General features: G+C 40.9%; 1 protein-coding gene and 1 pseudogene across 1 annotated transcript in view; both read right to left on the bottom strand.

Moving 5' to 3' along the window:
- Positions 1-22,263, bottom strand: part of BTBD9 (BTB domain containing 9) — a 431,835-nt gene that overhangs the window by 227,616 nt on the left and 181,956 nt on the right. The window lies entirely within an intron of this gene.
- The window catches only part of LOC102497652 (cyclin-dependent kinase 1-like), a 44,963-nt pseudogene that overhangs the window by 19,135 nt on the left and 3,565 nt on the right, over positions 1-22,263 (bottom strand).

Genomic DNA, 22,263 nt, shown 5'->3' with positions numbered 1-22,263 from the left:
TCCTTCTCCCTAAATCTAAAAACTAATGTCAACAAATCTGATTATTTTACCAAGAAAGAAAATGCTCTAATGATTCTTTTTAAACTAATCCTTTTTATACCTCTAACACCAGAGTGGTGGTTTCTGAATAAAAAGTCACTTGTTTTTTTCTCTGTCTCTCTTCAACAGCCTTTCCCTCTCTAATCCTCACCCTGCTGAATTTAATTGCCTTGGCAATGCCAAAACAATGTCTGATCCTAATAGGTCAGCATTGATCGCTCTAAACCAATTGGTTCCTTCATTAGCAAGAAAATGAAGTAAAGAGAAAAGGCAGGTGGCTCCTGAACAGGCAGCTGGGCTCCTGCTCCTCTTACAGTGCCTTTCTCTCATTAAACAGCGGCTGATCGATTGGCAACTTGCTCAAAATCCACAAAAACTATTCATCACTTTTGACATGGACCTGTTTTCATAAGCCACTCAACTCAAGATTTGGATACCCTAGACAGTCTATTTGTGAGGCCCATCACATACCTCCCAGATAGATCTCTTTGAAGATCTCATGGAGTGAAAAAGGACACGTCATCCAAACACCTACTTTCTGGCCGAGTACCAAGCAAACCTCAGAGTGACTAATCCCAGCTATGAGATCTGGAGCAAAGTCTTCTCAGGACAAGGGTCCCTCTCCCAGAATCTAGATTCTATAGCATCAGGGATACTAGCAAGAGGAAGCAAGCAGGATGAAAAATGTCAATCATCAAAGAGAAGGAGAGATAAACAGAACCAGAGGAAAAAAGTCAATGAAAAAAAATAAAGACAGCAAAGACACACAAAGAAAGCACAATACATTCAGACCACACTACTTTGGTGAGTTGGGGGGTGAAGTGGAGAAGAGAGCACCCATGAACCTTGTCAGACTGCCGAGGGAATCCTCTGCCCTAATGGATAGGTCACTCATTTCCGGGGCAATGTGATACCACCAGACACATAAAAAAATCTCTTTTCAAGCTAGGAAAAACAGCCTAGAAAAGGAGGTTATCACCTACTGTTGACTGAGTGTCTATTATATGTCAACAACAATGTTAGGCACTTTACCTAAGATATGGAATTCAGCCTGATGACAATCATAAAGGGGTCAATTTGATCTCATGTTACATACTAAAAAACAAACAAAATAAATAAGATTCAGACCTATATTATAAAATAACTTGTCCAAAGACACACAGGCAGTAAGAAGTGGCAGTCAGGACCTGAATGCAATTTTGATTAATTCCAAAGCCTATATCCTTCCAATAAACCTCTAAGGAGACTATAAAAGCAAAACAAAACAAAACAAAATGAATGTATAGTTAACTTATAAAGCATAAAAATAAGAAAAGTACAAAATAAGACAATGATTTGTAAAGGGAATGAGAAGAGTGGAGGAACGGAGCAGCACATTTAAAGTTACTGCTTTCATGCCACAGGGTCCTTGCTAACGGACCCCTGGGTTCTGTACATTCTGAGGGGAAGAGGCAGGACTGACACTGTTGACCAGAACCCTTTCACTTGCTGCCTTTCTAGACAGCAGAGCAGTAGAAGAGAATTGGCCTTAAAAACAAAGTCACCATAGTAGGTATATTTTCTTCTTCTAAATTTGAAATCCAAAACCAAAATCAACTTATTCAACATATATGTCAGTAAGAAATGTCTTATGTTAACGAAATCAAGAGCTAAGAAAAACTATTCACATCGTTTTTTTTTTTTTGAGAGGTTTTCGCTATAGGGCATGTGCACTCTCCAGAGAGACAGAGACATAGAAACAGAAAGCGAGAAATCACCCCCTAGAGGGGATGGCCACGCCGCAATCCCTTCTCCTCCAGTCTCCTCTCGGAATCTTGGGCACACACGCACACGCGCCTGGCGTGAGTTTTAAGCCACCGGGTCCAGGACGCAAACCGCGGTCGACTACGTGGGAGTCCAGCGACATACCATTACGCTAACTACTGGTTCCCACTATTCACATCTTATACAATCTGTAGCCTCACTATATTTACTCAGTGAAAAGCACTTATTGATATGTTGGATTTATTCACAAATCAGTCACAAAACACCTTCCATGGTCCAGGTACTTGCTTAAGCCTGAATGACTCCTGCAAGTGTTAGTAAACACTCTCCTCACAAGTGATCTGAAATCTTATTACAATGCTGACTTATAGGGGCATAAAAGCAATATCTGGCAATAAGAGGTAATTAAAGGGGCCATCCCTATGGTTGTTAAGCATTGTGCATTTGGAGCTAGACCCCACATGACTTACTGTGGTTTGAATCCTGGCCCCAGTTGCTTGGAAAAAAAATGCTGGAGTATGTACAGGTGTGTCCCCAGATCCTGATGGGATGGAGGAACGGAGGAAAAAGGATTGCAATGTGACCACATATGATTGTTCTTCCATGTACTTGCTCTCTCTGGCAAGTACATTTGCCCTAAGGCAATTTAAAAAAGAAAAAAAAAGTAGTAGTAATCAAGGCCCAGCAAGAGTGATGTGGGCAGTAGAGTGCCACTGAGTGCCACTAGAGCCATGTGGAAAGCCTAAGTTCAGATGCAGGGTGATCCTGGTGGCTGGAAGGTTGGAGAAAGGATTACAATGTGGCAAGACCCTGAGGGTACCTCTGTGTGTGTGTGTGTGTGTGTGTGTGTGTGTGTGTATTTGTGTGTGTATGTATGTGTGCATGTGTTTCTCTCTGTCTCGAGAAATAACACCTCCCACACACAAAAAGAGAGAGGTGCGAACCAGCAGTTAGCGTAATGGCTATGTCGCTGGACTCCCACATAGTCGACCGCGGTTCGCGCTTCGGACCTAGTGGCTTAGAACTCACGCTGGGCATGTGTGCATGCGTGCCCAAGATCCCGAGAGGAGAATGGAGGAGAAGGGATCGCGGTGTGACCATTCCCCCTGGGGGGTGATTTCTCGCTTTCTGTCTCTATGTCTCTCTCTGTCTGGCGAGCGCACGCGCCCTATAGCGAAAAAAACTCTCAAAAAAAGAAAAAAAAAAGAGAGGTAATTTGAGGCAAAGTTTTATAAATAATCAGATCTACCTCTAATGAAAGACTCAGAAATGTTAAGTCTTTTGAAATCTTTATTCCACTGGTGGGCGGGGGGAATAGGGATAAAGAAAAGGAGAAAGGGATATTTATTAGCGGCCTATTATCCGTTGCGTATTATGTAATACTCTGGGGATACAGAAATGCAAACTCCTACTCTCTGTTCTCTAGGCACTCGGAGTCTGGTATAAAAGATATGATGTCTGCTCAATCATTCATCCACCCATCCACTCATCCCTTTCTTCAAATTTCCAACCATCAATGATTAACTGAGAACTTGTATGTGTTGCCAAGCACTGTGCTAGGTATTGGGGACATGACAATGAACCAGAAAGATGTGTTCCCTGCTTCATGAACTCTGAGTCTAGTGGGGAAAACAAGCTGGGAAACAGGCAACTATAGTAAAATGTGGTAAGTGCTCTAGTAGGAGAAAAACAGGGTACTCTGATAGCATAGAACAGGGTACTTGGGTGGTGGTGGGACAAGAAATATAGATTATACTAGTAAGAAGAATGCTTCTTACAGTAAGAGGCATTCTAACTGAAACTTGACCAATAAACTGGAGTAAGAAAGATAAGCAAGGAAAAGAAAAACAAAAGAGGAAATTATTTAGTGGTAAGAGAGAACAGTATGTAGGAATGCCAGAGACCAATCAGGGCATGCCAGGAAGACTCAAAGAAATACCACAGAAGTATCATGCAGTGGTAGCCAGTCTTCAATCTGGTTCCCAGTGGCTGTCTGCTGTTACACAGGTTCTACGTAGTTCTTTTCCATGCCGATATCCTATTGGTTACAGAGGACAGACTAATAGAATACTGTGGAAATGACAATGTGTGACTTTCAAAGCTAATTGGGGAAAAAAAACAAAAACAGAAACAGAACATGTGGCTTCTGCCTTGCTCTCTCTTGGATCACTTTTCTCTAGGGTAAAATAGCCACCTTAGGCTGTAAGGACACTCCAGCAGTCCTCTATTGAAGCCATACAGAGAGGCACTGAAGCCTGTGCTAACAGCCAGTGTCACCTTGACACCCATGCAAATGGGCCACCTTTAAAAGTCAATTTCTCAAGCCTAGTCAAGATGTTCAGATAACTACAACCATGGCTGACATCTTGACTATAATCATAGAAGAGACCGCTGTGGTCTGACTGCTTAAGTCCCCTCGAAATTCCTATGTTGAAGTTTATTATAACCCCCAGAGTAATGGTATTATGAGTTGGAGTATTCGGGACACAATTAAACCATGAGTAGGAATCCATCTCTGAGATGGATTAGTGCCTTTATAAAAGAGACCTGAGGGAGGCCGTTGCCCCTTCTACCATGTGAAGACACTGCTAGAAGGCACCACCTATGAATCAGTAAATGAGCCCTCACTGGACAGAAATCAGCTAGCACTCCAGTCTGGGTTTCCTAGCTTCCACAACTGTGATAAATACATTTCTGTCATTTATAAGCTGTCCCATTTATGGTATTTGTTATAGTAGCCCAAATGGACTAAGACAGAGACCTCGAGCTGGAGCCACCACTAAGCTACTCTCAAATTCCAAACCCACAGAAACTGAGATAATAAACGCTGATTGTTGTTAAAAGTCACTATGTTTGGGGCAATGTATTATACAGCAAGAGACAACTAATCCATATAGCATTCAAGATGGGAGGAAGGTGGTTGAGATAAGCCAGAACTATAGGCAGGGCCAAATCAAGTAAAACTCTGAATGAGGGGAATGTTGAACTTTGTCCTGAAAACAACGGGGAGTTACTGGAGGTGCTGAAACACGGAAATGACAGAATCAGGTCGCATTTAGCAAGAACATTAGCTACAGTATGAAAACTAAACTGGGGAAAAAGAAAACCAGAGTCAAAAAGTTCAGTCAACGAACTGGATTCAAGTCTAGAATTTTCTATGACTTTAACTTCCTCCAATTTTCTCTTTATTCCATCCTGAGTTGCCCTTCCACTTGAGGACTTGGATAAATGTCATACTGCTTTCTTTTCTTTTCAAGATGTATTTAATTTATTATTATTATTAATTATTATTATTTAATTTGACTAGAGACAGAGAGAGAGAGACACAAGAGAGAAAGCCACCAGGTTCAGGACTCGAACCACGGTCCGTCATGTAGGAGTCCAGCGCTTCAACCACCATGCCACCTGCCAATTCCTATCATACGGCTTTCTTAACAACTGACAAGGAGAAGGAGGAAGTTTGTGGTAAAGAAAAGATGGGCAGGAAGGAGCCAAGTCTGCTGAACTATCTAACCTGCTTCATGTCCTGTAGTGGCTGTCAGGTGTGGTCAGCATGATTAGGTGCTGCCTCACACTTGTCCTTGCTTCATTTTCCTTTATCTTTTACCCTCATGCCTCTGGCCTGAAGGCTACCAAAGAAAACGTCAGCACTAGATTTAACCCTTGCTTCTGGCTCTACATTCTATAACTGCAATATCAAATAACGTCGTCAGTAGCCATAGCTGCCTATTTACGGGCAGAAAGGTGGTTAATACAAATTGAGCTGTGCTGTAAGTATAAAATACTGACTTTTTTTTTTTTTTTTTGCAATAGGGCATGTGTGCTCAACAGAGAGAGAATGAGAGTGCACATCACAGAGAGAGAGAGAAATTCCCCCCCAGGGAAGAAGGCCACACCACAAGCCCTTCTCCCTTATCCTCTCAAGGGTTTGGGGCATGCACACACACCTGACATGTATCTCAAGTCTTTGTGTCCAGTTGGCCATATGGGATCCAGCGGCCTTAAACGCCATGTGCAGGCCGGACCAGTCACTTTTCATATGAGATATTCATATGTATGAGAAAGAATTAAAAACCTTGAGGACTGTCACTGAACTACTCCAACTAAAATTAGACCATCTAAATGAAAGGTTAATTATCCAGTGGAGGCCTCCTCACAACCCTTTCACTGTCCTCCAACCACCTAACCTTCAGCCCTGAGTGACTCCAGTGTCCACTTAACCTCTCCTTATAGGCCTGCAGGTCCAGGAAACAAGGAAACCCCCAAACAAGGTAACTTTGACAATGAAGGAGAAGAAAACAAAGGTTAAAGGCTAAAATAGAGTTTAACATTACCTCAACTTTACAGACCTAAGCACTTATCATTTTTCCCCTAATTTATTCTCAAATCTATTTGTTTTTAAATTATTTTATTTTATAGCTGGGAGAAGTGACTTGGGGGGTCACATTCTCTCCACTCCTCAGTTCAGAGCCCTCTGTCATCATGCTAAATTCCTTTCCTCGTTGGTTTTCTAAGATGAAACACAGACCATAACACTAAGATGGAGAAACATTTGTTCTACTAGGAAAAGGTTTGTTTTTAAAATAAATGTGTTCAAGAATAGCGTTCACCAGTGCTCCTTATGATATAATACCAGGTCCTATGGCGGGAAGAATTTGCAAACACTTTGCTAAAACACTGAGAAATGACTGTGTCTAAAAAGCCAAATGAGTTTCTGAACAAAAACTAAATTAAATCCATTATAAAAAGCTTTTCAATGGACCACATCTAAATCCCACTGACTTCTTAATCTTCTAGACTTTAATATAATGCACCTAATACTACCGAGATTTAGAATATTTAGACTATCTGGAAGGAAAGCTTTAAATCTTAAAATCGTCTATTAGTTGAATTACAAATACTATACACACATAATCACATGAAAGGCAATGGTGTAACACGGACAGCGCGGGGTTAGGGAGTATGCAGAAATTCTTTGGTTTCTCCTATGCTTCCAACTCGCTGTGTGTACACGGCTACTCGCTGAACCTTCCGCAGTGTCAGTTTACCAGTCAGTAAAATGAAGTTACTGGTGAGCACTAGATAATTTAAATTTCCTATATAGGCTCACCAACCACCCTAGATGGGCAGAGACTGTGAGTTGCCGACTCAAAATAATCTATTCCCCTCTTTCTTAAAACAATCTTCGTCTTTTGGGTTTTATTTATTTATTTTTATTTGTCTATGTGTGTGTTTCTAGGCAGAGCACGTAGCCCTCCTGGAATGAAAACTGTATTTCCCAAACTGCTCATGGCTAGGAATATCTATCTGACTATGTTCTGATTTTTTTATCCAGTTCCCCTTTCCAGTTGCTCTTCCTTTCTAAGGCATATTTTTCCACCTGTATACCTGTCCTGTTTCCTTCACCAGGTGCTTCTTCTGTCTGCCCCATCAGTTATTCCTTTTCTCTGTATCATTTTCTTTTTTTTCTTAAGTTTTGCTATAGGTTACTTGTGCTCACTGGGGAAAGGGAGAGAGAGTGAGAGGAGAGAGATAAAGAAAGAAAGAGAAAAAGTAAGAAATATCCCCCGCAACCCACCCCAGGGGTATGGCCACGCCGCAATCCCTTCTCCTCCAATCTCCTCCCGGGATTTTGGACATGCACACATGTGTCCAGTGTGACTTTCAAACTGCAGAGTCAGTCATGTGGGCTCCAGCACCTTAACGTCCACATCACCTGCTGGCCCACTCTCTGTATCTCATAGCTCACTCTCCACTAGCCACTTCCCCTGAGCTCAGCTCCTTAGACAACACACCTGTTTTCAGCGCTCATCCCCTCTCTCCTTCCCTTCTCACCCAACTTCTTGAACCCCCAGGTCGTACACTCCCTTTAGAAAATTCTTCATTTTAGGCTTGGCTTCTTAACCTGTTCTTTTCTCATTTGTTCTACTGAAACAAATCTGAAAGCTCGCCCAGTATCTTCTCATAGTGCAAATTTCATGGCCTTTTTTCAGTCTTTATTCTCTTTGACAGCTGTAGAGGGTCAGCTGTCATTTACACCAAGGGTCATTCCCCAGGGTAACATCCCATATCTCGGGACCAGCAGTTAACGTAATGGCTATGTCGCTGGACTCCCATGTAGTCAACCGCGGTTCGAGTCCCAGACCCAGTGGCTTAAAACTCACACGGGGCACATGTGTGTGCGTGCCCAAGATCCCGAGAGGAGAATGGAGGAGAAGGGATTGCGGCGTGGCCATACCCCCTGGGGGTGGGGTGATTTCTCGCTTTCTGTCTCTCTGTCTCTGTCTGTCTGGCGAGTACACGCGCCCTATAGCAAAAACAAAACAAAACAAAACAAAATCCCATATCTCCTTTTGTCTCAAGAAATACTCCAAGGCCAGTTCAGTCTCTCCTCGAGCTTCAAATACTTTTAAGAAAAAAGGTGTATTTGGCTTTCTGATGATAAATGCAATCATCCTCATCATAATCACCTTAAATTTTTTTTTCAAAGCACCTACTTTGTGTCAGTCCAACACTAGGAATTTTCAAGTGGGTTGTTTATTTAAGTCTCATCATAATCCTACATGATAGACATCTCCTATTCCTTCTGCCTGAAATGCCCCTTCCTCCCTTTAAACTGGGCTGATTACTTCAGTCCAGTCATCGCTGCTGTGTCCCTCCCTTCTTCAGTGCCCCTTTCCAGATCAAGACCTCACATTACTCTCTCCTGCCCTCCCGCCTGTGCTTACCATGTCTGACTCCTTTGATGGACTATTAATCTCTGGACGCAGAAACCATGCATAGATTTTACACACTACTACACAGTTGGCAAACTATTTGTTTAATTTATAAATTAAACAGTTTGTAGTAAGTGATGAAATGGGACATGAGCCAGGTTGTCATTCTACAGTACTATCCACTAAGATTCCAACCTTCCTATCAATGACTTCCCTCACTGTCCCGATAAATCCACCATCCTCTCCCACCTAACTAATCTACCTTCCAGTCAATGCCATCACCATTTATTCAATCACTAAAGCTGAAAACCTGTCACTCCTTATTCTTTTTCTTCTTTTCATTCTTCATACTGTGTATTATTAGTTTCTTGGTTTTACTTTAAGAATACCTCTCAAAGCCGGACCTTAATCTCACCTTCTCTATTGCATCTTACTCATCTCCTGCCTATTGAGAGAACCTCCTGCCTCCAGGCTCTACAGTGGCTCCCACTTGCTGAAGGATCACTTTGAAATGAAAATGTCCCAAAGGAGGGAGAGAATCACCATTGCACAGCAGTGAAATGATCAACCCTGATAAGAGGCAAAACAATTTTCCATGTTATGGAATCCAGTCTTTGGCTTCTATAATAGAGCTCTTATAAATGATTTCCAAAAAGACGATATAATCAAGCAGTTAACAACACAGGCTTTGAGGTGAAAGACCTGATCAAGTCCCCACTCTGCCACTAATTTATTGTAAGATTATGGGCAAGAACTCCTCATTGCAAAATTGAGGAAGGAGTTAACATTAAATGAGAATAATTCAATGTAACATACATAATAGGTCAGTGCACAACACATAAGTGTTCAATAACCATTAACTATATATTCTGTTCTTTAAATAAAATTAAGAAAACAATTCCACTTAGAATATCATAAAAAAATAATCAAGTATTTAGGAATAAATTTAACAAAAGTCCCAGACTTGTACATTAAAAACAAAATATTGCTAAAAAAAATTAAAGAAGACTTAAATACTAATGAATGTAAAGACATCCTATGTTCCTAGATTGGAAGACTTAATATTATTGAGATGGCAATACTTCCCAATGCATTCTGTTTCAAAATATCTGCTGACTTGTTTATAAAAATTAACAACTTGATCTGAAAATTCATATAAAAAGGACTCAAAATAGCTAAAACAATCTTCCCTACTCCAAAAAGTTGGAAGCTCACATTCCTTAATTTTATAACTTAACTACAAACCACAGTAACCATGATAGTGTGGCACTGGCACAAGGGATAAGATAGAGAGTTCAGAAATAAACACATATATCTATGGTCAATTGATTTTTGACAAGGAGCCAAGACAATTCAATGGGGAAAAATAAACAATCTCTTTGGCAATGGTTCAAGAACAACTGGATACTCATATGCAAAAGTAAGAATTTAGACTCCTACCTTACACCATATATAAAAATTAACTATTAAGGAAATAAGTCAAAGACGCAAACATAAGAGCTAAAACAATAAAACTTTGAGAAGGAGACATAAAGATTTATCTTCATGACCTTGAATTAGGAGACAGTTTCTTAGATATGAACTTTAAGTCATAAGCAATGTAAGAAAAAATAAAGTAGATATCAAAATTTAAAATTTTTGTGTTTCTAAGGACATTATCAAAAAAGTAAAGAGGCAGCCCACACAATGGGAGAAAACAGTTCCAAATTATATAGAATATATAAAGAACCTTTAATACTTAACAATGAAAAAAAAATAACCCAATTTACCAATGGGCAAACAAACAAAAATGCAATTAGAAAATGGGCAAAGCAGCTAGCGTAATGGCTATGTCACTGGACACCCGTGTAGCCGACCACAAAGTTGCTATACGGAACAACAATTCTATTCCTAGGTATATACCCAAGAGAACTGAAAGCACATGATCACATAAAAATTCATACATGAATGTTGGAGGAGCAATATGCATAACAGCTAAAAGATGAAAACAATCCAAATATCCATCACCTGATGAATGAATAAATGCAATGTTACAAATTCATACAACAGATCATTATTCAGCTACACAAGGAATGAAGTACTGATCCATCAAGAACACAGATGAACCTTGAAAACATGCAAAGTAAAAGAAGCCAGATATAAAAGGCTCCATATTGTATGACTCCATTTATATGAAATATCCAGAACAGACAAATCTATAGAGACATAAGGTAGATTAGTGGTCACCATGGGATGGGAAGAGAGGAATGGAGAGTGACTGCTTTCTGTATGGCGTTTCTTTTGGGAGTATCTTAGCGCATTATTGTGTTGCTAACAGAAAAGACCTGAGGTTGAGTGAATTACAAACACATATAAGTTTATTAACTCACAATTCTGGTAACCAGAAAGTCAAAAAGCATCACAAATGGCAGAAGGTAAAAAACTCTTAGCAGGGCAGAACATGGTTTATATCCATGTGGCTTTCCTCTCTGCTTCTGGTTTCATTTTCTCTGCTTATATACCTACCACAACTGAATCACAGACACTCTGCAATAATGACATTACCATACCCAAATGCCTCACCCGGGACACCATAAAGGAACTAGGGTTTCACCTAATACCTTATAATACAATCAATACAGTCAAGTCCCAAAGCAGGAATTTCTGGGGGACCTTCAATCATGAGTACTAAGACCCAATTCTAAAACATGAAATTTGGGGAGACAAACCATGATCCAAACCATAACATAAAAGAGGATAATGAAAATGTTAGATTAGACAGTGGTGATGGTTCTGAATATACTAAAACTACTTTGTGGTGTACTTTAAAATAGTGAATGTTACGATATGTGAATTATACCTCAAAAAAAAAATTCCCCCAAATCTGCATGATATGAATCCATCCTTTCAGAGCACTAGCCCATTTTCTCCCCTCAGCGGAGTTGGAGAGCAATTATTCTTCATGTTCCACAGCATCATGTTGTGAGTCTTTAATATCTTTTTTTCTTTTTTGAGAGATTTTTGCTGTAGGGTGCGTGTACTCGCCAGAAAGACAGAGACAGAGAGACAGAAAGTGAGAAATCACCCCCCGGGGGGATGGCCATGCCGTAATCCCTTCTCCTCCATTCTCCTCCTGGGAGCTTTGGCATACATGCACACACACCTGATGTGAGTTTAAACCACCGGGTGCGGGACTTGAACTGTGGTCGACTACATGGGAGTCCAGTGACTTAGCCATTACATCAATAGCTGGTCCCAGAGTCTTTAATACCTTAAATAGCAGTCGACCCAGTTAGGTAAACTCACTACATAAAGGAATCAGATGGACAAATTCGCATCTTACCCAGTACAGTTCCAAATAGAGGATGCACTCATTACTAACAGCACAGCTAGGACAACAGAAGAGTTAGGCATTTTAAAAACTAAAACCTTCATCCCAAAGCAAGTCAATAAAAAATGGAAACAAAACCCTAAACTATTAAATACACATCCTTGAGCCTGCCTGGCATGCATAGGATCTCATTCTGCCAAAAACTAGATTCAAAATAAATATCAAGATTCTAGGGAGGGCAAAGCTCAAACACAGGAAAACAAAACAAAACAAAACAAAACATGTTTAGTTGTTACGGCAGGTAAGGGAAAATAAAGAGACGTGTTTCGTTCTGGACTTGTTATTATCAAATTGGCCCTGGCCAGCAAAGCAGGAGATAAAAGTGGGACGGCTTAGCGCCACGTGAAAAGGTAGCGCTCAGCTCTAGAGGAACCTTCCCTAGAAACACTGCGTTGCAGAACAATGCTCTGAACAACAGCAGACCACATTGTACAACCTCTAACCTAAACGGAGCACAAGGCTGTACCACATAGCCAAGGTTTGAGTAAGGACACTCTGTGCTGTTAACACAACGATGAACTCGCCTAACACCGCTGTCTGAGTTATTATGTCATTAACAGAAATGCCAGAGCTGGGTGATTTATGAAGAAAAAAAGAGTTGCTTTTTGTTGTTGTTGTTTTAATAAAACTCATGGTTCTGGTGTCTGCAAAATCCAAAGGCATCACAAGACGGTGGGAGGCAGGACCTTTGGCAGAGCAGAGCTGCATGTGTATCCACATCTCTATGGCTTCATACACACCAGAGCTGGGTCTTCGGTGGGGCTCCTGCTCTAATGACTTTATCAAGCCCATCCTGAGACACCAACAAAAGATGACATTTTTACTTAACACCCTTACAATACAACCAATTCTTAACACGTGAACGTGTGGGGCCCAAACACTGTCCAAACCATAACAAACACATTTCTCAGAATGCAACCCTGCTGTTAAGCAACACACAATTCCACTGTTTACCTCAATTAATTCTCTCAGGGAAAAGACAAACTCAGGAATCTCTTCAGGTTAGAGGCCTGGCCCTTTTCAGGGTTTAAAATGTAAACTGGAAAGAGGCTGAGGTAGGAAATATTGCTATAATCAGTGAGGGTTTTAGTGCTTATTGTCAGTCTTTACAAAGCGATCTTGTCTGATTCATACCTCTAAACAGTCCGAAGGAATCAAAGTCACAATGTGAGTGTCAGGAACAAATACAAAAACTGCCTGACGTGCAGCTCTGACTTGTGCAATTCCAGGAATGTACTGTGATCTCTGGCTTCTGTCCAGGGTGCTATATAAATACAAAGTCTCTCTGAAGAAGGGCTTGTCCCTTCGCAACTGACCTGGGCAGGGCTGTGACTACATGTTTCTCCCCCGCTTTGAACCTTTTTAAGAAAACAGATGCCCTATAACTGAAGATAATTTGGAAATTGGCACAACAGTTTAAAAAAATAAATCCAGTTGGACAGTCATTGTAGGGCTCCTGCCAACTTCTGGTTTCTTGCCACAGAGAGTAATGATTCCTGTCAGTCACTTAGAAAAAGAATAGCTTCTAGAAAAGCCAAATCGCCATGACCTAAAAACAGCAACCCTGCATCAGCACATAAAAACTTACAGAAATCTGAAGTCTGAAAAATTGAATTCAAATTCAGAAACTTAATCTCTGCTCCACTATTGAAGTTATAATGAAAAATATGCTCCTGCAAAAACACATATTAATCATTTTATTGGTTCTGTTGTTAAAATAAGCAAAACACCCTTAGTGCTACATTTCCAGTGCAAATGACAGATTGTTTTGTGACTGCAAAACCTTCAAATTATTTTATCCAGATAATTTCTAAAAACCAAACACTCTCAAAGAGATAGAATCAGTGCAATCAGGAAAAGTAGCCATAAAACTTCCTGGAATTTTTATATGAATTGCAAATATTTCAGTGATCTTTAAGATGTAAAATAACGCAGCGCCTACAGCTCTGTGCGATAAGAAAATTTAGCCATAAAACTTCCTGGAATTTTTATATGAATTGCAAATATTTCAGTGATCTTTAAGATGTAAAATAACGCAGCGCCTACAGCTCTCCGTGTCTGTGTGTACAATGGGTACAGACTAAATCTGGGAAGTCTCTGGGGAAGCAAGAGTTCTGTGAAGACTGAGGGGAGGCGCTAACCATAGGTCACAGGGCCAGGGAATGGGCAAAGAGGTAGATTTGTAAGTTATTTTTTCCATGGGGAAAAATTTTAGGCCTCTAAACTCCAAACCTGAGTTTAGATCCAACACAGGCTTATAGGTTCTTAGGTAAAGGGCGCAGGAAGATAAGGAAAAATTCTTCACACCTCTGTGGGTGAGGGACTAGCACCTTCTTACAATCGCAGGCTCCTACAAAGCTCTAACATTTTAAAATCTCAGAAGAGAGTAACTAGAAGGAGCATCGGCACAGGCCAGCAGCAAAATTCTCTGCCAAGCTGTAAGTGCTGTGAGATTTTGAGCTACAGCCTGAGAATTGATTTTTTTTTTTTTTAAAAAAAGATCTCCAAATTCTACTGACAATCAGCAAGTTTAAGCAAACCCTACATCACACTGTACAGGAATATATATACATTACCATTCCATTAAATGTCTTGTCAGAACTGGTACTTGAAAAGACCTCTTGGATTAGGGAGTTCCATTTTCATTTACAGTAAGGATTTTGCATTCCCAATTCCAGAGAGTTCAGTAGTGGTAGAAGGACTAGGGATATAGTTTTCTGATACTCTTATCTCAAAAATAGTATTAAAAGATGAAAGGACTGGTCCTGGGGGCCAGATGGTGGCACAGTGGTTCTGCAACTGAGACCCAGTGGGAGGGTTCTGCACACCCTCAGTGCACTGGGTGCGCTCATGTGAGTTTGATCTGGGCTGGGTTGGAGTGGATCACAGTGTGAGGAGTCTGTTGAGGGTGTGTCTCTGCCACTGTCTCTCTAATGGATGAAACACATTTTAAAAAATAATAATAAGGGAACCAGCAGTTAGCGTAATGGCTATGTCGCTGGACTCCCACGTAGTCGACCACGGTTCGCGTCCCAGACTCGGTGGCTTAAAACTCACCCCGGGCGCGTGTATGTGTGTGCCCAAGATCCCAAGATGAGAATGGAGGAGAAGGGATTGCGGCATGACCATCCCCCCTGGGGGGGGTGATTTCTCGCTTTCTGTCTCTAATGTCTCTCTCTGTCTGGCGAGCGCATGTGCCCTATAGCGAAAGTCTCTCCCAAAATAATAATAATAATAATAATAATAGAGGATTTGTCCAGGACATGGAATCTCAAAAAACATTACACTGGAGGAAATTAAAGTTTCTATATGCATCATGTTGTCTGAAATCAATAATCACGTTGTTGAGGGAGGTATGACAGGTACTTTTATCACCTTTTTCAGTTCAATGACCATCTGAGAAGGAATCTAATGGTTAGGAAGTGATAAAACCAGGTCCTCATTTAAAGTCTACAGAGTCCTGATTCCTTGCTTTGTTTCCACTACCTGACTATGCTCAAAAACGAACACAGAAACATAAATGGGGTAGGGGCAGCAGAGATGAGAGTGAACACAGAAAGAGCAGAATAAAAGTCTGTTGTAGATGAATCATTCTCAAATAAACCGTAATTTCACTTTCCTATAGGTCTGGAAAATTATTTGGCAACTGTACTTTAACTATTTAAACTGTTCTTTTCCTTTTGAACCCAGCTTAGAACACATCTGTTGATCATACAACACAATGAAACTGCCAGAGATTAAGTAATGAGTTGTTTTCAGAAAATTCCAACATTTGTTCCTTGTCCAATTCAAATGGCAGCTTTCAGGATAAGTCCAAATTGAAAGATCATTTCAGAGCAGTAAGAGGAAGCTCTTTCAGTAGGGGATCAATTTTGAAATCTGGTACTTTGAAATTTTATGCTCAAGACCAATCAATGCTCAGGTATGTTTCCCCTGTCTGATGCCTGTGCACGGGGCTGGCTGTGCCTGCAGCAAACACCACAGGCCGTCCCGTGCACAACCTGTCTCAGCCCTGTAGGAGTCTGGCTGGGGTTTTGAAGAATTGCAGTCATGCATTTAAGTCATTTTCTCAAATGCTAAACTTCAGTTCTAACTTAGAGAAAGGGATATAGTTTGGGTAGTTAAAGATTAATTGTGGGGAAACATGCAGGATTAAATCAGTTAAAGGACTGTTTTCAATAAAAAACAAAATGCTTAAATTTCCCAGGGTATTTTTACAATGTGTTCCTATGTTCATTACTACAAAGATGATCAATGGGAAGCCTGAAAAAAGCTATGCAGATTATCAAAATTAGATTCAATTAGAGGACTAACAAAACCCATGGTGCTTGCCTACCCATCTGGACTGACTGAAAAATCCTTGCATTCAAGGGCCTGAACAGAAAACTCTGATGTATGATCAAATTTATGATCAAACGAAAACTTGTTTTTTGCTTCCTTTTGTGAAGTAACTGATTTTTTTTTCCCAGAAAAAGGATCCTAATGAAACAGTTAATGTATATCCTGGAAAACTGCTTTTTTACTTATACACACTTGGAAGACATGCTTTGAAATCATGGCACCTGCATGGCCAGTCAGCAAGCTTCTGTCACTGCGACCAACGACTGTCTGCCAAGGCGCTATTTAGCTGAAAGCTGTGATGAAGTCCACGCGACACTGTGACTTCCTAAATCTTCTTCCAACTTCTCGAAAATGTTCTCACATTCTCCTTTTCATTGTGTTCACTAATTCTAATGCCCAAAGACTAAATACATAGTAGACTGAAAAATCCAAAGCTTTGTGACCATGGACAAGGGAAATGGACCTACCAAATTTTGCTTTCCTTCTATGTGGGCTGAAATAATTCCGAGATTAATACATTGACTTCTTAGCCCCATGTCCAGAGATACACAGTCATGTGCCACCCGGCGACATTTCAGTCAACGACAGACGACATTTTCCATGGTGGCCCCCTCAGATTGTGATGGAGCTAACCAAGTCCTATCCAGTAACACTGCAGACATCATAATGTCAGAGTGCAAGGCATTACGTGTGTACGGTGACGCTGGGGCAAACAAAGCTCCTGTCCCGCCAGCGGTGTAAAGTACAGCACATGCAATGACAGTGACAGTGAGTGACTGTTACTGGTTGACGTATTTGCTACTTTACAAACTGTTGTTATTTCAGCATGTATTCCTTCCTTATTAAAAACAGAGATTTACTGTGAAACGGTACGTTACACTTGCAGCAGCCTCACACATCTGTTCCCACGTCATTTGACTGCACCATTCTCTCTAGTGCTTGATTCAATTCTGTGTTGCCCATACAGTGAGAAAAGACGTGAAGGTGGAAGATAGTCACTAGGCCAATGTGTATTTGTGTCTTGATCCTTAGCCAAAAAAAAACCTCTAAAATAAAAAAAAAAAAATTAAAATATTGGGTTGTTGGAAAAGTCATGACGTATTTTTCTATGTTTTTCTATGTAAAAAGGCATCATGACTTTTCCAACAGCCCACCACAAAAGATCAGATAGAATAAGGACATAAAGAAGATATTTTTGTACAATTATACAATGTTTGTGTTTTAAGCTAAGTATTATCACAACAGAGTCACAAAGTTAAAAATACTAATTTAGGAAGTAAAAGAGTTGTAGTTACTGCAGGTTAACTTGTTACTAAGTTAACAATTTTTTCAATAAGCGAGTGTGCCCTAAGCACACCGTGTTTCTAAGGCCTACAGTAGTGTTCTAGGCCCTCCCATTCTTCTACTACTCACTCACTAACTTACCTAAATTCCAGTGCCTGAAGCTCTCTGTGTGGTTAATGTCCTATTCAGGTGTCATTTTTTTTTTTTATCTTTTATGCCATTTTTACTGTACCTTTTCTCAGTTTAGACATGTTTTTTGCTTTGCTTGTTTGTTTTTGTTTTTTAGAGAGATTTTTGCTATAGGGGGTGTGTGCTCATCAGAAAGAGACAGAGAGACAGAAAGTGAGAACTCCCCCCCTCCCAGGGAGGATGGCCACGCTGCAATCTCTTCTCCATTCTCCTCAAGATTTTAGGCATGCATGCACACATGCTCGGCGTGTTTTAGCTGCCGGGTCCAGGGCGTAAACCACGGTCAACTACGTGGGAGTCTAGAGATGCAACCATTTCGCCAACTGCTGGTCCCCTTAGACATGTTTATATATACAAATCCTACCATTGTGTTACACTTGCCTGTAACAGTACAGTGACATGTACAGGATTGTAGCCTAGGAGCAATACACTATACCATACAGCCTAGGATAGTTGTAGGCTGTGCAGACTGGGTGTAAGTACACCTATGATGTTCACACAACCAAGTCACCTAATGATGCATTTCTCAGAACATGTTCCTATTTTTAAGTGACACATAATTGTAAGAGGTGTTATTTTGCATATTGGCCTAACAAGAAAAATCCCTAAAAAAAAAAAAAAAAAAAGAAAAATCAACATATGCTATAAAATTCCAAAGAAAACCGTTACTGTGCACATCATTAGAAAAAAATATGTATACAAAGAGATGGCAACGTCTTGTGAGCAGGCTTCCAAACTAATTTTGTCTTTATCTCTTCTTTCTTTCAAACTACGGCCAAAGGTAGTAGCATTTCTACCATCATCACCCACCCCTCTCTCCCCTAGCCCAGTCTCAGCACACACAAAGCTTAAAGTAAGTGTCAAGAGGAAAAAGGACACAAAATTTGATTGCTTTAGGTACTGCTGCAGTTACTAGTGCTATAAAATAATTAGCTAGACAACTATCCAATAGAGAAATGGTTGGTGGCCTATGGTGTAACGTGAATTCGTTAAGCAAGCTCAATCAGCACACGATAGCATTACTTTTCTGAAATGGTCTGTAAAGGTTTAGTAGGTGTTAACTAGCTTTGAAATGGAAGGTAATGCATAAGGCAGGGTAGCTAGCAGTTGTTTTTAAATTCTTATTTTTAATCTATAAAAATATTTCTAAAAGCTCCTGATATTTCTTTTCTTTCTTTTCTTTCTTTCTTTCTTTCTTTTTTTTTTAATTTGCCAGAGGGCACATGTGATCACCACAGAGAAACAGAGAATATGGAGAGGAGAAAAGCATACCACCACCACCCCCCCGCAGTGGAGCAAGGTCAAGTTCTCCTCCATTTCTCCATCCCGTCAGGATCTTGGGCATGCGCACACACAAGCCTGGCATATTTTTCAAGCCACTGGGGCTGAGGCTCAAACTGCAGTGGCTGGCCCTGTGGGATGATCTGGGTCTCTTAACCACTAGACCACGGTGCCAGTCCTACTTTTTTGATTAAGGACTTCTTGAAAAGGCTATCTCTAGAATATGTGACTTCATGGGTGGCTGTACATGTATGGATTTCCTGCATGGCATATTTCAAAGGAATTCATCAGTTATTTCTTTATGGTGAACCCAATTCTGTGATGACTAAGGTTTGAAGCTAAACCATTATGTTTTCTGTGCTCTAGCACATCAGTGAATTTTTATTTAAAAATATCATCACTTAATTTGTTCTAAGAAAGTAATAGCAAACAATATCAAGGGTTTTTACTTAAGTACTTTTATATAGTTGATAAAGTCTAAAACATCTATCTTTTTTATCTTGAGATCAGAAACAAAGGTTTAGTCTATGAAACAATCTCAAAAACTTAACATTTCTTATTCATGAAACTGAAGAACTGCGCTGTACAAGATTTTTAAACAAAGAACTCTAAAATATTACTTTCATTGATAAAAAAACATGAAAATGTTGTCTGGTCATATAGCTTCTGTGAATTAAAATGCCTTCAGTGAGGACGTTTCCAGAGCATGTTACTGAATGACTGACAAAGATGCAGCAGCATGCTGCTGTGAAGCCATGCCTTTTTTTTTTTTTTTAAGGATTTTGCCATAGGGTGTGTGTATTGGCCAAAGAAAGAAAGTGAGAGGGAAAGTGAGAAATCACCCCCAGGGGTTGGGGCGGGGGGAGGGATGGCCATGCCCAAATCCCTTCTTCATTCTCCTCCTGGGATTTTGGGCATGCACGCACAAGTGCACAAGCTTGGGATTTTGAAGCTGCCAAGTCTTATCTGGGACTCAAACCACAGTCGGCCACATGGTAGCCCAACACCTTAACCACCACACCACCTGTTGGCTCCCAAATCATATATTATTAATTAAAGTGGTTTCCAGACAGTATCTTTAGCCCAGCGTCTCCCTCTTGTGACCTCCCGTCCATATTCTGACTGCTGACCAGGTTATGTCCCCAACAGTTTTCAAATTCAAACTGGCCCAAACTGAGGGGCAAAGTGCTTAAGAATGGACATGGCATAAAAGCAGACTTGAACCAACGGGAAGAGAGACTACATGCTCTTGGAGGGAGAGGCTCGGAATCATAGGGTGTCCCTACTCCTTATTCTAAACTTAATAACACCGCAATAAAAGCACCATTCTTCTCCCCAGTCTGCACTCAGAGTTAGACAAGTGATTATAAGGCTCACATAGAAGCACAATCTCACATGAACAGCCAGGAAACCCCTGTTTTTGAGGGGTCTCTTCTTTTTGAAGACCACACCCTAGAGTGCATCATAGAGCCTCTACAAATAAAACAATGTGGGTCCAGGTGGTGGCGCTGGTGGCACAGCCGCCCCCCTGGGAGGTCCTGGGACCCTCCTCTACATGCTGGGCACACACACACGGGCTTGTGATCTTGGTAGGCCAGGACTGAGGTGTGGGAACCCTGTCTGAGGGTATTTCTCTCTCAGACTCTGTCTGCCTGCCTCTCTCTCTCTCTCACGGAAGAAACAGGCAGATGGAGACTTTATTAAAAATAGGAGTTGGATTGTGGAGCAGCAGTGAAACACAACTCTCTGCAGGCTGCCCCAGACAGGAAGGCCCTGGGCTCAGGACTAGAGACCTCCCTAGTACACTGGGTGCACACGTGCCCCTGATCCAGGGCTGCCTGAAGCTGCGGTAGACCGGGGTGTCAACACCCAGCTGGCGTGTTGTGTCTCTATTTCTCACTCTCTCCCTGTCTTTCTCGCTCATGGAGTAAATAAGTCATAAACTTTTTTAAAAATCTGGTATCTACAAATGAATAGACAATTCAATGGAATAGACTAGAAAACCTGAGACAGAACCAAACTGCACATGAATGTATGTACATATTATATAACAGAAGCAGAATCTCTGATCAGGGATAATTTTTTTTTTTAAGTTTTCTGCTACAGGGCACGTGTGCTCACCAGGCAGAGACCGAGACAGAGAGAGGAAAAGTAAGAAAGCACCTCCTACCCCCTACCCCAGGGGGGATGAACACGCCATAATCCCCTCTGCTCTCTTCTCCTGTCAGGATTTTGAGCATGCACACAAATGTGCCCAATGTGTGTGTGTGTTTCAAGCCTCAGGTTGCAGGACTGGAAATGTGGAGTCGGTCATGTGGGATACAGCTGCCTTAACTGCCATGCCACCTGGCAGCCAAGGGATGAATTTTTAAGTAAGTGTTACTGGGTTAATTACAGAGCCACACAGAAAAAGATAAAAAATGGAGTTCATTTTTCACTCCATACATGAGGATAAAGTCCAAACAAATCAGAGACTTAAATAAAAAACATAAGCGTGTAAGTATGAGAAAAAACATAAATTCATCCACATTCTGGGAAAATTGAAACGGTTCCTAAATGACTCAAAATCCAAAAGCAAAAAGACCAATTAATTTGACTACATAAAAAACAAAATTCCACATAGTAAAAAAAACTATGTAAACATACATACAAGCGTCAAATTGAGAAAAATATCTGCAACTTCTATCACACAGGAAATAAAGGACTAAAGCCTATGTGGAAAACTGGGAGAGAGAACTGAGCAGAGTGTATCGAGGAAAAAAAAAAAAACTCTCAAATTTCCCAAAACATATGAACATATGCTCAAATTCCCTCTTGATAAAAGAAATGAAGAGCTCTCACCAACTAGGTTTCCAAAAGTTTAAAAAACACACTCTGTTGGCAAGGTCACAAGAAAACAGATCTTCTCATACACTGCAGGGAGAAAAGAGGGCAGATTCGAGGGAGAAGCTGAGGCCTTGCTACTATGAGACAGTATACAGTAGTAACGAGCCAACAGTCATTTGGGCAACACAAAAATATGCAGTTGTGGGGCCAGTAGATGGCCTAATGGTAACATCACTAGATTCCCACTTAATTGACCTAGGTTCAAGTTCTGGACCCAGTGGCTTAAAATTCATGCCAGGCACATGTGCATGCCTGCCCAAAACTCCAAGAGGAGGATGGAGGAGAAGGGAATGCAGTATGGCCTTCCCTCCTGGGTGGGGTGGGGTGTTTGACTTCTCACTTTCTATGTCTCTGTCTCTCCAGCCAGCCCACGTACCCTCAAGGGCAACACAA

The sequence above is a fragment of the Tupaia chinensis genome, unplaced genomic scaffold (genome assembly GCF_000334495.1).
Source record: "Tupaia chinensis unplaced genomic scaffold, TupChi_1.0 Scaffold000238_1, whole genome shotgun sequence".
NCBI lineage: Eukaryota > Metazoa > Chordata > Mammalia > Scandentia > Tupaiidae > Tupaia > Tupaia belangeri.
This window is presented reverse-complemented; position numbering and strand designations above follow the sequence as displayed.